Raw genomic sequence first — 13,460 nt, 5'->3', positions numbered from 1 at the left:
CTGTTAGACAACGTCAGTACAGAGGACACGTGCTTTGGCTGGAATGTGAGATAATTTTAGGTGTTATCAATCTTAATATTAAATAATATGGCCGGGTACAGTGGTTCATGCCCGTAATCCCAGCACTTTGGTAGGCTGAGGTGGATGGATCACGAGGTCAAGAGATCCCGACCTTCCTGGCTAACATAGTAAAACCTCATCTGTACTAAAAATACAAAAATTAGAGCATGCCTGTAATCCCAGCTACTCGGGAGGCTGAGACAGGAGAATTGCTTGAACCCGGGAGGCGGAGGTTGCAGTGAGCCGAGGTCGCGCCATTGCACTCCAGCCTGGTGACAAAGTGAGACTCCGTCTCAAAAAAAAAAAAAAAAAAAGTTAAATAATATTATGAGGAATAATTTCCCATTAACATCTTCTTTTTTCCTTCTGGTGATACAAAAGGATCGTCTTTTTTTTGTAATAGCATTTTTTTACACTTTTTGAGCTCCTATTTAAAAGAGCAAATCCATGTTCAGAATTTTGGAGATATGATTATGCAGGTAGAGCTCTATGAAATTGCTCATCTTCATTATATTTATTTTTGTGGCAAGATGTAGTCATTTTTTTCACTTAGAGTTCAAGAAAAGGTTCATTTTTAAATAGATGAATTTAAACGCAACAGTGTGTCAATTTATAGATAAATATTGAGAAACAGAATAGGTAGAACTTAGGAGTGGCAACATTTGCTAGTAGTGCATAGGTCAGTGATATTCATGGGATCCTGCAGGCTGGTGTGTCAGGACCCTTGTCATCTTAAAATTGGACCTCTCTGTCTATTGTGTATTCAACTTTCTTTCGAAAAGTGCTGTAGTTTTCTTGGAAGTGGAAAAATAAATATACCTAAACACACACACACAAACAAAAACTGCATGGATCAATTTCTCTTGCAGGTAGACATCACCATGTGACTCAACAGCAGCCAATAAGATGGAAATAAAGGCTATGAAGTTATCGGATGGCATCTACAAGGAATACTTAGATAAGGAGGTGACTCTGGTGGCAATTGTTCTTTTGTCTTTCTCACCTTCCTTCTTGCCCTGTCTGGGATGCTGAAGGGATGGCTGGTATACAGATGCCCTCTTGTGATGTTGAGATAAACATGAGAATAAAAGTCAGTGATTACAGATGGCAGAGAAGAGAGAGAAAGATAGGATGTAGGTGGATATTGATGGAACTAAGTTTCTATTAAACAAGTTCTACCATACCACTAACCTCTGGACTTTATGATATGTGAGGGAGAAATAAACTCCTATTTTAGAAGAAAGAGATCTGTTACCTGCAACTGAATGGAATGCCTAGTTGGCACATCCTATGTGCTCCAAACCTTCCTTAATTTCTATGTGTAAGGCATACTTAGCCTTTACCCATTATTCTGCTCACATCCATTCACTCAAACGGCCTCCCAACTCTTTAGTAAAGAGTTTACTATAGTTTACTTTATTACTAAGGCAGATTCTGGAGCAAGCCCCCAAATCATAGACTTGAATATCCACTCATCACAAGAGAGAGATTTGAAGATACTTCTGTCCAAACACATTTTAAATTTCCAGCATCTTTGGTGGACGTTCATGGTGGTTGATAGGGTTTAAATGACTTGTGATTCAAGCTCCATATTATAATGTAACAGAGGAAAAGTTCAGGGTTATTTTATTTTATTTTATTTTAAGTTCTGGTATACATGTGTAGAACATGCAGGTTTGTTACATAGGTATACATGTGCCATCGTGGTTTGCTGCACCTATCAAACCGTCACCTAGGTTTTAAGCCCCACATGCACTAGGTATTTGACCTAACGCTCTCCCTCATCTTGCCCCCAAACCCCTGAGAGGGCCCAGTGTGTGATGTTCCCCTCCCTGTGTCCGTGTGTTCTCATTGTTCAACTCCCACTATGAGTGAGAATATGTGGTGTTTGGTTTTCTGTTCCTGTGTTAGTTTGCTGAGAATGATGGCTTCCAGCTTCATCCATGTCCCTGCAAAGGACACAAACTCACTATTTTTTATGGCTGCATAGTATTCCATGAGTATGGATTTGGTTATAGATCGAGCTGGATGTGCCTTAGCTATATCTAATGGGTTTTGACATGTTATATCAATTTATTACTGCTTTTGTAAATGAATATATTAAGAAGAAAAATTACAAATGAAACTTTCTTTACAAACTTTTAGGATAAGCAAGTTCAGTTATTAAAAAATGGATGTTTGCAACATACAGAGTAATTCTTTTCAGGAAATTAAAAATGATTAAAAATTATAATCATTTTGATCCCATTCAGATATCATATATTTAACTGTGAGAAAATTCTCAGAGATAAATGTCAACTTTTTAAAAATGTTAAATAAATTAAATCAAAATGTCCACTCTAAAATAAAAAATTTAAAATTAGCTCCGATTATTTCTTCTTTTTAAATTTTTCCTTATAGTTGTAAAAATAAAGTGAATGTTTTGGCTCGTTTCCTCATTAAAGTTTGACTTTTCCAGTCACCAGTGTTCTGTTCTTTCTTACAAATGTTTATGTGCCTGGAATGAGAACATTACCCTGTAGAACATTTGGTGGTGGAAATCTTTCCAATGAGGGAGCAAGCAGGATGCCAGCTTAGAATGATTATAGAGGCAACAAACTCAAATGTTAATAGGTGTTGAGGAAAGGAGTGTGAGTGGGTTTGGAGGGTTGATCATAAAGCAATAGGGTGTAGTGAGGACTGTGGCAAACAAGGGAGCTTCTGCTCTGCCTAATGTAGGGCACCTGGGACACAACTTCAGAGGCTTCTTTTTTTTTGTGACATCTTTCAATATGTAGGGAAGAGTGAAAAAAAATCTTGTTTTTTAAACTCTGTCATAACAGCAACATAAAATACACTTCTGTGACCTATATCCAATCTGTGTGTCTGTACAGGACTCGGTGACCTCAGTCCCCTTAGGACTAGTGAATTATCAGAGATGTCAGGAAAGAACAGGCTGGGTACAAGTGGAAGTTGACTTCTGGTATCAGAAGAATAAAAACGACAAACAGATGAGATCCCATCTTTCAATGTACCTTCTGTCTTTGAAGTGAGTCTAATAGCTGGAATAGAGAATGAGTTAAAGCTAATAAAAGTTAGAATGTTATTAATCCAATTTTAATTGTTACCAGAAAATAATGCCATTCTTAGTTATCACCAACCTTCCAATATAAGAATATTTCTCCTAATTTTCTTCCTCTCTGCCCTTCACTAAACATAAATCCAGAACCATGAAAGTCAATTACTTCTCCCTGGCACTGCTACTCATGACCCATATTAAGTATTCAAGTCTTCTCAATTATTTTACTCTCCATACAAAGAAAATAGCATTAGTATTTATAAGTGAAGACAACTCCAAATATGAATGACAAAACTGTAACTCAACTTAACCACAAAGATACGTCTTTTTTCACCTAACAAGAAGTCAAGTAGGAATGACTTTGGGGGAAGTTGATCCAAGCGCTAAATATTGTACCCAAGGCCCCAAGTTCTTTCCATCTCCCCAATCCTTCATTCTTGGTGATGAGTTTGTCCTCACAAGGGCTGCAGATGGCTGTAGCAATCCTAAGTGTCTCATTCAGACATAATAGCAGGCACAAGAAATGACTATTTCATCCTGTGTCTCTTTCTTAGGAATCTGGACCTTTCTCTCCCGGGTACCCACAAACAGAACTTCCTTGTCATTGGCCAAAATTGGGTCACATAACCCTTTCCACCCTCACTGGAAATGAGGATAGAATTAGCCCATCCCTCAAGTTGGAGCGAATTCAGATTCTCCTGGGCGAAATGCTGTATGTAGAAAGAGTAGATGTCTTAACCAAATCATAATTCAGGACAACAGTTGGTGGATAGGTAACCAAAGTGTGCACAGGATTATTATCACAATTTTGGGTTCTATCTTCTAGTCTCCTATTTTCCAGTTTTTACAAGCCAACCAGATTGACTATGCCAGCTCATTCTTGTTTCTTGATTTCACTTAAAACAAGACAACCTAGAGATTCTACTTGAAGCCAAACAACAGCAACATAAAAGAAAAGTACCGAAAAATAAGCCTCGCAAAAATCCAAAACGCTGACACCACCAAATGCTGCTGAGGAGGTGGAGAAACAGGAAGTCTCATTCATTGTTGATGGGATGCAAAATAGTACATTCACCCTGGAAGACAGTCTTGCAGTCTCAAAAAACTAAACACACGCTTACCATACAATCTAGCATTCACGATCCTTAGAATTTACCCAAAGAAACTGAAAACCTGTGTCCACACAAAAACTTATCCATGAATGCTTATAGCAGCTTTATTCATAATTAACAAAATTTGGGATGTCTTTCAATAAGTAATGGATAAGTAAACAGATATATCTGAACGATAGGATATTATTCAGCTTTACAAAGACATGAGCTATCAAGCCCTGAAAAACTACCAAAGAAATTTAAATGCGTATTACCCAAAGAAGCCAATCACAAAAGGCTACAATCCATTTGATTCCAACTATGTAACTTTCTAGAAAAGGCAAATTAAAAAGATAAGTGTCTTCCAGGGACTGGGAAAATGCAGAGGTAAGTGTATGGAGCACAGAAGATTTTCAGAGCAGTGAAACTACTCTGTGTGGTAATATAATGGAGGGTACAAGTCATTATATACTTGTCAAAACCCCTAGAATGTACAACACCAGTGGTTACTGACGTAAGCTGTCGACTTTGGGTGATAAAGATGTATCAGTGCTGGTTCATCAATTTTAGCAAATGTACCACAATCGTAACAAATAGTTATAGGGACGTTGATAGTCCAGGAGGCGGTATCTGTGCATGGGTTGGGGCAGGAGGTATGCAGGAGCTTTCTGTCCATTCCCTCATTGGGCTCTGAATTTAAAACGGCCCTAAAAATAAAGTATTTTTAATTTTTTTTCACTCTGACTTTTATTTTAACTTTTATTTTAAGTTCAGTGGTACATGTGCAAGTTTATCATATAGGTAAACCTGTGTCACAGGAGTTAGTTGTACAGATTATTTCATTTGGTATGCCTGTTTCACCTAGGTATGAAGCCTAGCACCCATTAGTTTTTCTTCCTGGTCCTCTCCCTCCTTCCACCCTCCACCCTCTGGTAGGACCCTGTGGCTGTTGTTTCCCTCTATGTGTCCACGTGTTCTCATTATTTAGCTCCCATTTATAAGTGAGAACCTATTGTATTGGTTTTCAGTTTCTGTATTAGTTTGCTAAGGATAATGGCCTCCAGATCCATCCGTGTTCCTGCAAAGGACACAATCCTGCTCCTTTTTATGACTGCATAGTACTGCATGGTATATATGGACATGTCTTTATCTAGTCTACCATCGATGGGCATCTTGGTTGATTCCATGTCTTTGCTGTTGTGAGCAGTGCTGCAATGAACATTAGCGTGTGTGTCTTTAAGATTAGAATAATTTATATTCTTTTGGGGTATCTACTCAGGAATGGGACTGCCGGCTAGAATGGTGGTTCTGTTTTTAGGTCTTTGAGGAGGTGCCACACTGTTTTCCACAATGGTTGAAGTAATTGACACTCCCACCAACAGTGTGTAAGCGTTCTTCTGTCTCTGCAAACTCACCAGCACCTGTTACTTAAAAATCATGTTCTTCAGCCATCACATTTTTAAAGGCAAAAACTGAGGCCCAGCTTAACAGGAGTGAATGGGTCAGAGGAGACTCCAGTCTCATTCTAAGTGCCCTGAGTACATGGATGTCTACTGCAAACTGGAAGAAAACTGCTGGGAGGTTTTCTTCCTTCCACTGGGAGGAAGAGATTATAACAATGCCTTTCCACCTATGCCTGTTACTTGTATTTCTGATCCAGATAAAAGCATGACATGAAAAATGGATTTGTGGGGAATTTGTGTTTTCAATCATCAACTGATTTTTTCCCTGGTATTTCTTCTTAGTCTTCACTCTTTTTCACACTTGTGAGGTCAACTCAGCTAGCATTCATGGCATTGGAGAAGAGATGATACGCCAAAGAAAAACCTCCTGGGTATTAAAATTCTGAATTCTAAAGTAACTCAGAACATAAAATTTAAAAATGGATAAAGTTGAGGAAGGTTTTCTGTCTTCAAGACCAGGCAAGATACAGAAAAAAAAGAGGACCTGAAGGAAACTGAGACTCTGACGGGAAGGGTTGGTTACCTCGTAACATTTGTCTCAGCCTTGACTTTGGAAGTCACTGCGGGTGGGATTTCTGAACTGATGGAAGATAACATTCAGATATCTAATAGCAAGGATACTTATAAAAAGTAATATAAGTAACTAAAATAAAAAAAAGAAATGTATCTTTTCTCTATACTTGAGCTTGTAGATTGACATTTGTACCTCTACAGGACCAAAGAAATTTAAGTTGAGTCTTCTTCTTATATCCCTGCCAAAGAAGAAAAAAACACTGTAAATGTTGAAGTCCTTAAAGGGCTGGACATGATCAGATGCCTCTAAATTGGTTACCATAGAGACGAATAAGACAATAGGCAACCTTCTCCACTATTTCCTTTAATTAGATTACATTAACCTTCCCATTTCACCATCACCTGCTGATTCGCATATACTAGAAGCCTACAGTGATAAAAGCAATGTCATGATAATAAAGCAAAAGGAAAATCTTGCCATTATCTGGATGTGGGACCCTAAGCCAATTACTGTCCTCTCTGATTCTCGGTCCTGTTACCCATAAAAGGAGAGTGTGTGTGGGCTGATATAGATCAACTTTTAGTTTCTTTTGGGTTAATTGTGCAATTTTATGGTTTCAAGTGAATCATTTGGAATGTGTTCTGAGCTTGAATTTATATTTATTTATGCAACTCCATAGTAATTTTCTATAATTTCTCACAATTAATTTTATTTGACATGTGGAGAAACTTTGGTATATCCTAAACTTTAGATATTATGTTGCTATGGATCAGTCCCTGGATTGAAGTTCATTTTTTTAAACCTAAAACTTGAATATAGAAGATAAAGTAGTCTCTGAAAAAAATAGAGCCCTCAGCACTTTGGGAGGCTGAGGTGGGAGAATCACTTGAACCCAGGTGTTTGAGACCAGCCTGAGCAACAAGGCAAGACCCTGTCTCTATTTTTAAAGAATGCAAAAATTAGCTGGGTGTTGTAGTGCTGTGCAACTGTAGTCCCAGCTACTCGGGAGGCTGAGGTGGGAGGATCACTTGAGCCCAGAAAGTCAAAAGCTGTAGTCAGCCCTGATCACGCCACTGCACTCCAGCCTGGGCGACAGAATGAGACCCTGTCTCAAAAACAAAAACAAACAAACAAAAAAAAAAAAACAGAAGAATCATCTGAATATTCACTAGATTTGTCCTGGAAGTATTGAAGAACCATGTTGGACGAGAGAAGACTATAAGAAACAAAGGCTGCGAAATACAGCAAGAGTGGATGAGAGCTGGGTCCTTTTTCAGGGGTTTTTCTAAAGGTTGGAGCCCCTTCATGCTCTTGCTGACGGCAGTCTTGACCCTTTCCTGCTGCAGGTGCTGAGTCTGCAGTTAAAATGGCCTTTTCCTTCCAAACGGAACTGACAGAACAACAGGGAGTGTCCAGACAGGGACAAGGAGCACCTGGGTTCTGTGTGTACCTATATGAGTACAAGTAAAACAAACCACCCAGCAAAGTAGACAGGTTTAAGAGGCAAAAAGACTGAAATAACCTCTTTTCATATCAAAAGGAAATAAATAATCCTTTTTTGTATCTTAATTAACACTGTACTTTTTAAAGCAGCATCTGTTTAATAGACTTTTTTAGCCTTCCCAAGAGGCAAACAGGATTAAAACCATACTCTGGCACAAAGGATGTGGGTTAGAATTTGCTCCCTGAAGAATGATCTAGACAGCTTCAAAGTTTAGTCATCAGCCTACTTCAGTGTTCAGTAAATTACAGTGCCTAGGCTAAATCTTGCCCGCTACCTATTTTTGTTATTTCAGTTTTTCTTGGAACACAGACGCACTCGTTTACATATCATCTATGACTCTGCGATGCAGTAGCTAAGCTTAGCGTTTGCATCAGAGACCACATGGCCTGCAAACCTACAACATTTACTATTAGGTCCTTTACCAAAGATGTAGGCTGACCCCTAGCTCACACATTTATGAGCATTGATGCACAGCAAACGAATGTCACATTTTTATTCCTAAATAAATTCCTACAAAGTGAGTGGATAAGTAACAATTCTGGCTGAACAGCATCATGATGGGCAAGTGTATTTCTACTAAAACCAGTGGGCCCAGAAGTCCCACACATCTTTGTCCCTGGGAGGAAGGACTGTGTGGAGAGAGCCATACCCCACAGATGCCAGCCTGGCAGGATTTTCTTAGAGTATCAGGTAGTTGAAAAAAAAATAACTCGTTCATTGCTGCTCTTCGGCGATATGTTTCTTTCAATTTGTCCACATAGCAAGAACTTCTCCAGGGACAGCTGTAGGATGATGCGCTTAGAAGCATATCACCCACCTATGCAGAGTTGAAGAGTGTCCCCCAAGAATTCACATTCCTCCTGGAACCTGAGGATGTGACTTTATTTGGAAATAGGGTCATTAGGTCATTACAGATATGATTAGTTAAAACGTGTTATATTGCAATAAGGTGAGCCCTTGGTCTAATACGTCTGGTGTCCTCTTGAGAACAAGAAGACACAGAGACAGACATGCACAGGAGGAAAATGACGTGAATGGAGACACATGGGGACAAGGCCAAGTGATGACAGAGGCAGAGATTTGAGGGATACATCCACTAGGCAAGAAATGCCAAGCACTATCAACAGCACCAGAAGCTAAGAGAAAGGCATGAAACAGATTCTGTCTTAGATCATGCAGAGGGTACACAGCCCTGCTGATACCCTGATTTCAGACTTCTGGTCTCCAGAACTATAAGAGAATGACCTTATGCTGTTTTAAGCCACCGTGTTGGTTGCACTTTGCTGAGATGACCCTAGGACACTAATATGAACTCCATATGACAGCTTACATCTCTGATGGGCATCAGTGCCTGTAATAATTTTCTATTGCTACTATACCAAATTATCCCAAATGATATTGCATACTTACTATCTCACAGTAGGTTAGAAGTCCAACATAGGTCCCACTGGGCTAAAATCAAGGAGCTGGCAGGGATGCAGTTTAACTTGTGGATTCTAGGACAGAATCCAATTCCTTGCCTTTTCTAGCATCTAGAGGTCACCCACATTCATTGGCCTCTGGCCCTCCTCCTCCATCTTCAAAGCCAGCAACTGTAAATTAACATAAGTACTACTTTTTTTTTTTTTTTTTGGCTGGTCAAGTGAAGCAGTGGAAGTGGAGAAGGAACATGAGGGCTCCTTATGTGGCCATTCCTCAAATCGGCCTTCTGCACTCAAAGTGCCTCCATGCACAGCTGAAACGTTCTTCAGTTTAAAAACTCATCACTTTGGGTGGCCGAGGTGGGCAGATCACGAGATCAGGAGTTTAAGATCAGCCTGGCCAACACGGTGAAACCCCGTCTCTACTAAAAATACAAAAAATTAGCTGGGCATGGTGGTGGGCATCTGTAATTGCAGCTACTCGGGAGGCTGAGGCAGGATAATTGCTTGAACCCACTAGATGGAGGTTGCAGTGAGCAGAGATCGAGATCTCGCCATTGCACTCAAGCCTGGGTGACAGAGCAAGACTCCGTCAAGAAAAAACAAACAAACAACAACAACAAAAATCTCATGCGATTAGATTGCACCCCCCTCAATAAGCAGGATCATTTCCCTATCTTAAGGTTCTGAACCTTAATCACATCTGCAGAGTTCCCTTTGACAGGTAAGACAATATATTCATTTTCTGCAGAGTTAGATCCAGGCAAGTTTGAGGGACTATTATTCTGCCTACCCCATCCTCTCTATAGATTGTCTTATCCCTCATGGTGTCTGACTTCCTCCAAGAACTCCAAAGGAAAAGGACTAAATTTTTTATTTCTTCACTCCTGGATGCTCCTTGGTCCTCATGCAAATCTGCCCACTGTGTCTCCAGAAGAATTCCAACTATATATTTCAGGGAAACCAAATAAATGTCTCCTTCCACTTCTACTAAAATATACGTATGAGAGCTGCAAGGAAATTTTCTTAAAAGCCTTTGACATCTCCCCTTTCTGCCTTCTTTCTCCTACCTTTCTCATCTAGCTAACCTGAAGCAGGTGTGATGGTTACTTCCAGCCACTGTCGTGGACCAGGGGAAGGCAGAGCTCTGCCTAGTGTCAGGGAAGGAGGATGTCTGAAGGAGTCTGATCCCTGATGTCCTTTAGGCTGTCATACCGGACCCGTGTGGCATCCATCAGGACTTTTATTATATTAGAACCAAATACAGCTTTATCTTATTTAAACCACTCTTTGTTTTAAATCTGTCTATTAATAGGAAGCCAAACTAATCCTATCTGATACAAGAAAGAGAACAGAATTCTAAGAAACCCATCTTCATTGGCCAATAATTTTCACTTAGCAAGATAGGTCACAGTAATTCATCTTTCCTGGAGTATTCCAAATAAAGCATACATTTAGGAATAAAACTACTGTGAATGAGGATTCAAATTAGGAATGGAGTGACATTTTGTGCCAATTTTTGTCAAATGTATGTCCTAAGACATTGTTTCATTAGCTAGCTATCTAAATGAGTGAAAATATCTGTACTTACATCTGATTTATTGTGGTCCTATGGGCAGCTGTTACTTCTGGAGAATCTGCTTAGAAGACAAATTTAAAAAATTAAAACTAAAGTCTGTTCACACTTAAGAGTCTAAGGTTCCTGGCATTTGTCAGTGCTGTCCTTGGCTTTGCTGCTGGGAAGTGGATGGGAAAGAAGCCACATGCAAGGGCCAGGACAGCCGTAGACTAGGATGGGTACAGGAGAGTGGAGCTGGAATGAGGGCAAGCAGGAGGTCACAGGGTTTTAAGGACCCAAGTCTAGGAGGTGGTAACATCACCCTATGTTTGAGACCAATTGAGGCAGAGACAGGATCACTCAGGGGTGGGGGAGATGATAGTTAAAAGAGCAAAGGGTGAGAGAAAATGATCAAACTCTTGCTCCAATGTGTGACAGTTAAGTTTAGTCCACACAACCACCTCTAAGGATTAGGTAGGGTCAACCCATTTTACAAATGAGGAATCAGAGGCTGAGAGCGGAATGCATTTGTCAGTCATACATGTAGTGAGTTGTGAGGCCAAAGTACGAATTGAGGTCGTTTTAGCAGCAGAGATTAGGTTCTCTTCACGATATTGGTAACGAGGGACCAGGTTTGACTGAGGATATCATCTGCCTCCTTCTAGTGTTGGAGTTGGTTCTTGTGGCACCTGTCCTCAAACTGCTCTGCAAAGGAGACCTGTCCCGGCAGTGGACTGTGTTCATGTGACCGCCAGTCATGCTCCAACTTATTACCAAGCTCAGGTTCAAGAGTGTCCCTGAAAACCCATTTTCCTGAATAGGTCTGTCATTTCAAAAGTTGGAAAGCTACACACACACACACACACACACACACACACACACACACACACACACACACATCTACTCATCTGTGGATTCAGGATCCAGGTTGTTCCCACATCATGCCTACTGTGAATGAGGTTGCAATAACATGGGGATGCTAGCATCTCTTTGAGGTTCCAATTCAGTTCGTGGGAAGAATCCGTCCCAGACTCTGATACACAGCATTGTACCTATAGATAACGATGCTGTATTTTACACCTAAAATCTATTAAGAGGGTAGATCTCATTTTAAGTGTTCTTGCCACATTAAAAGAGGAAATAGTATTTTTAAAAAATCTATATCTAAACAGTCACATTTAATCTATTTCTGGTTGTCCAAAAGCAGCTCCTTTGTCTTATGCTCAACCCACGTGTCTGAGAAGGCCAAGGCACCTGTACTTCAGGTCATCCAGGTTGTTAAACTTGGTCAAGCATTTTCTTTACTTTATTTGAAAATACAGGGTGCCATTCTGTCACTTAGGCCAGAGTGCAGCAGCGGGATCATAGCTCACTGCAGCCTCAAACCCCTGGGCTCAGGCAATTCCGCCTCAGCCCCTAAATAGCTAGAATTCCAGGTAGAGCTGCAACACCCAGCTAATTTTCTTTATTTTCTTATTTTTTGTAGAGACAGCATCTCCCTATGTTGCCCAGGCTGGTCTCGAACTCTTGACCTCAAGCAATCCTCTTGCCTCAGCCTCCCAAAACATTGGCATTACAAGCAAGAGCCACCGCACCTGACCCATCAAGTGTTTTCTGTGGAATATGAGGGTAAGACAAAAACTTCCATACACAACTTGCATATATTAAACATGACCAATTACCAGGCCTTCTGTTAAGAATTTTCACATGTCTCCTTATTTAATCTTCTCACCCTACCAGATAGTTATTACTATAATTTTATTGATGGGAAAATAGGTGTTAAAGATGTTTAATGACTGACCAGAGCCACATGGTGGGGACTGGTTGGGAAAAGGGTTTTTGTGACACACACATCTATGTTTTCAATGCTCTAATATGAAGACAGAGGCATCTGTTCAATGAGGGAAGAAATCCCAGGCATTATGCAAAAATGAAAGTGACATTTTCAGAGAGATAAGTCTATAAAATTTTGTTCAGTGATACCATAAAGGAGTTTTGGGAAAAATGAAAATTACAAGCCTTGCTCCATTTCCTTAAATTCAATGTTGGCTAGAAAATAGCGCAGAAGCCAACAGCAAGGCATTTCAGGTCATTGTTTTGTTAAGGGTCCTGTGGACTCAAGTGCTTGGCGGAGAAAATACTTCCCATCGTGGTGTAGAGATAAGGAGTATGCTAGTGAATATTTATATACCAGCTATCATGACATTTAAGTTGAATCTTGACCTGATGTATATATCATACATATACATCATAAAATTGAGATTAATGTATATCATTTATGGAGAAGGGCAAAGAGGTTTCCTGAATATGAAAAGATTTGTTTTAATAGCTGCAGCATCACTGCCTTATCATATTGAGACCATAAGTGTTTGTGAAGATGCCTTCTATTAAAAAATACATCTGATCTCTTATGAAATAATGCATGCTCCATGAGAAACTAGCTTAACCTTCAACATTGTGATCATTAACTGGCAGCCTGGGACCTCCCCGAGTTTGTTCTGTAACTCCAATATTGCAGAAGTTATCTGACTTCACTTACAAGGCAGGAAGCCACACAACTCACTGTCGTGACTTCCCTCTGTAGCTCACAGGTAAGTCCCTTGCAAACCCAGCCCACGCATTTCCAAAAAGCAATACAAGTGTGTGTTTTCTCCATGATTCTCTCTACACAGAGAAGACAATATTATCCTGCATCTTGCAGTTCCCGTCGTCACTTTCCATTCACCAGGGGCTGCTAGCTGCAGGGATGCAGTAATACTTGGGAGAAAACTTCAAATGTGAACCACAAAAA

General features: G+C 40.1%; 1 long non-coding RNA gene across 1 annotated transcript in view; it reads left to right on the top strand.

Moving 5' to 3' along the window:
• Positions 1-2,521, top strand: part of LOC104662467 — a 37,771-nt gene extending 35,250 nt beyond the window's left edge. Inside the window, exon 5 of the long non-coding RNA XR_004059744.1 lies at positions 930-2,521. This is a non-coding gene — a long non-coding RNA (uncharacterized LOC104662467). The remainder of the gene's footprint in view (positions 1-929) is intronic.
• The last annotated feature ends 10,939 nt before the right edge of the window (positions 2,522-13,460 follow it).

Source organism: Rhinopithecus roxellana, chromosome 10 (genome assembly GCF_007565055.1).
Source record: "Rhinopithecus roxellana isolate Shanxi Qingling chromosome 10, ASM756505v1, whole genome shotgun sequence".
Taxonomy (NCBI): domain Eukaryota; kingdom Metazoa; phylum Chordata; class Mammalia; order Primates; family Cercopithecidae; genus Rhinopithecus; species Rhinopithecus roxellana.
The sequence above is the reverse complement of the archived record's forward strand: the minus strand, read 5'-3'. Positions and strand labels throughout refer to the sequence as shown.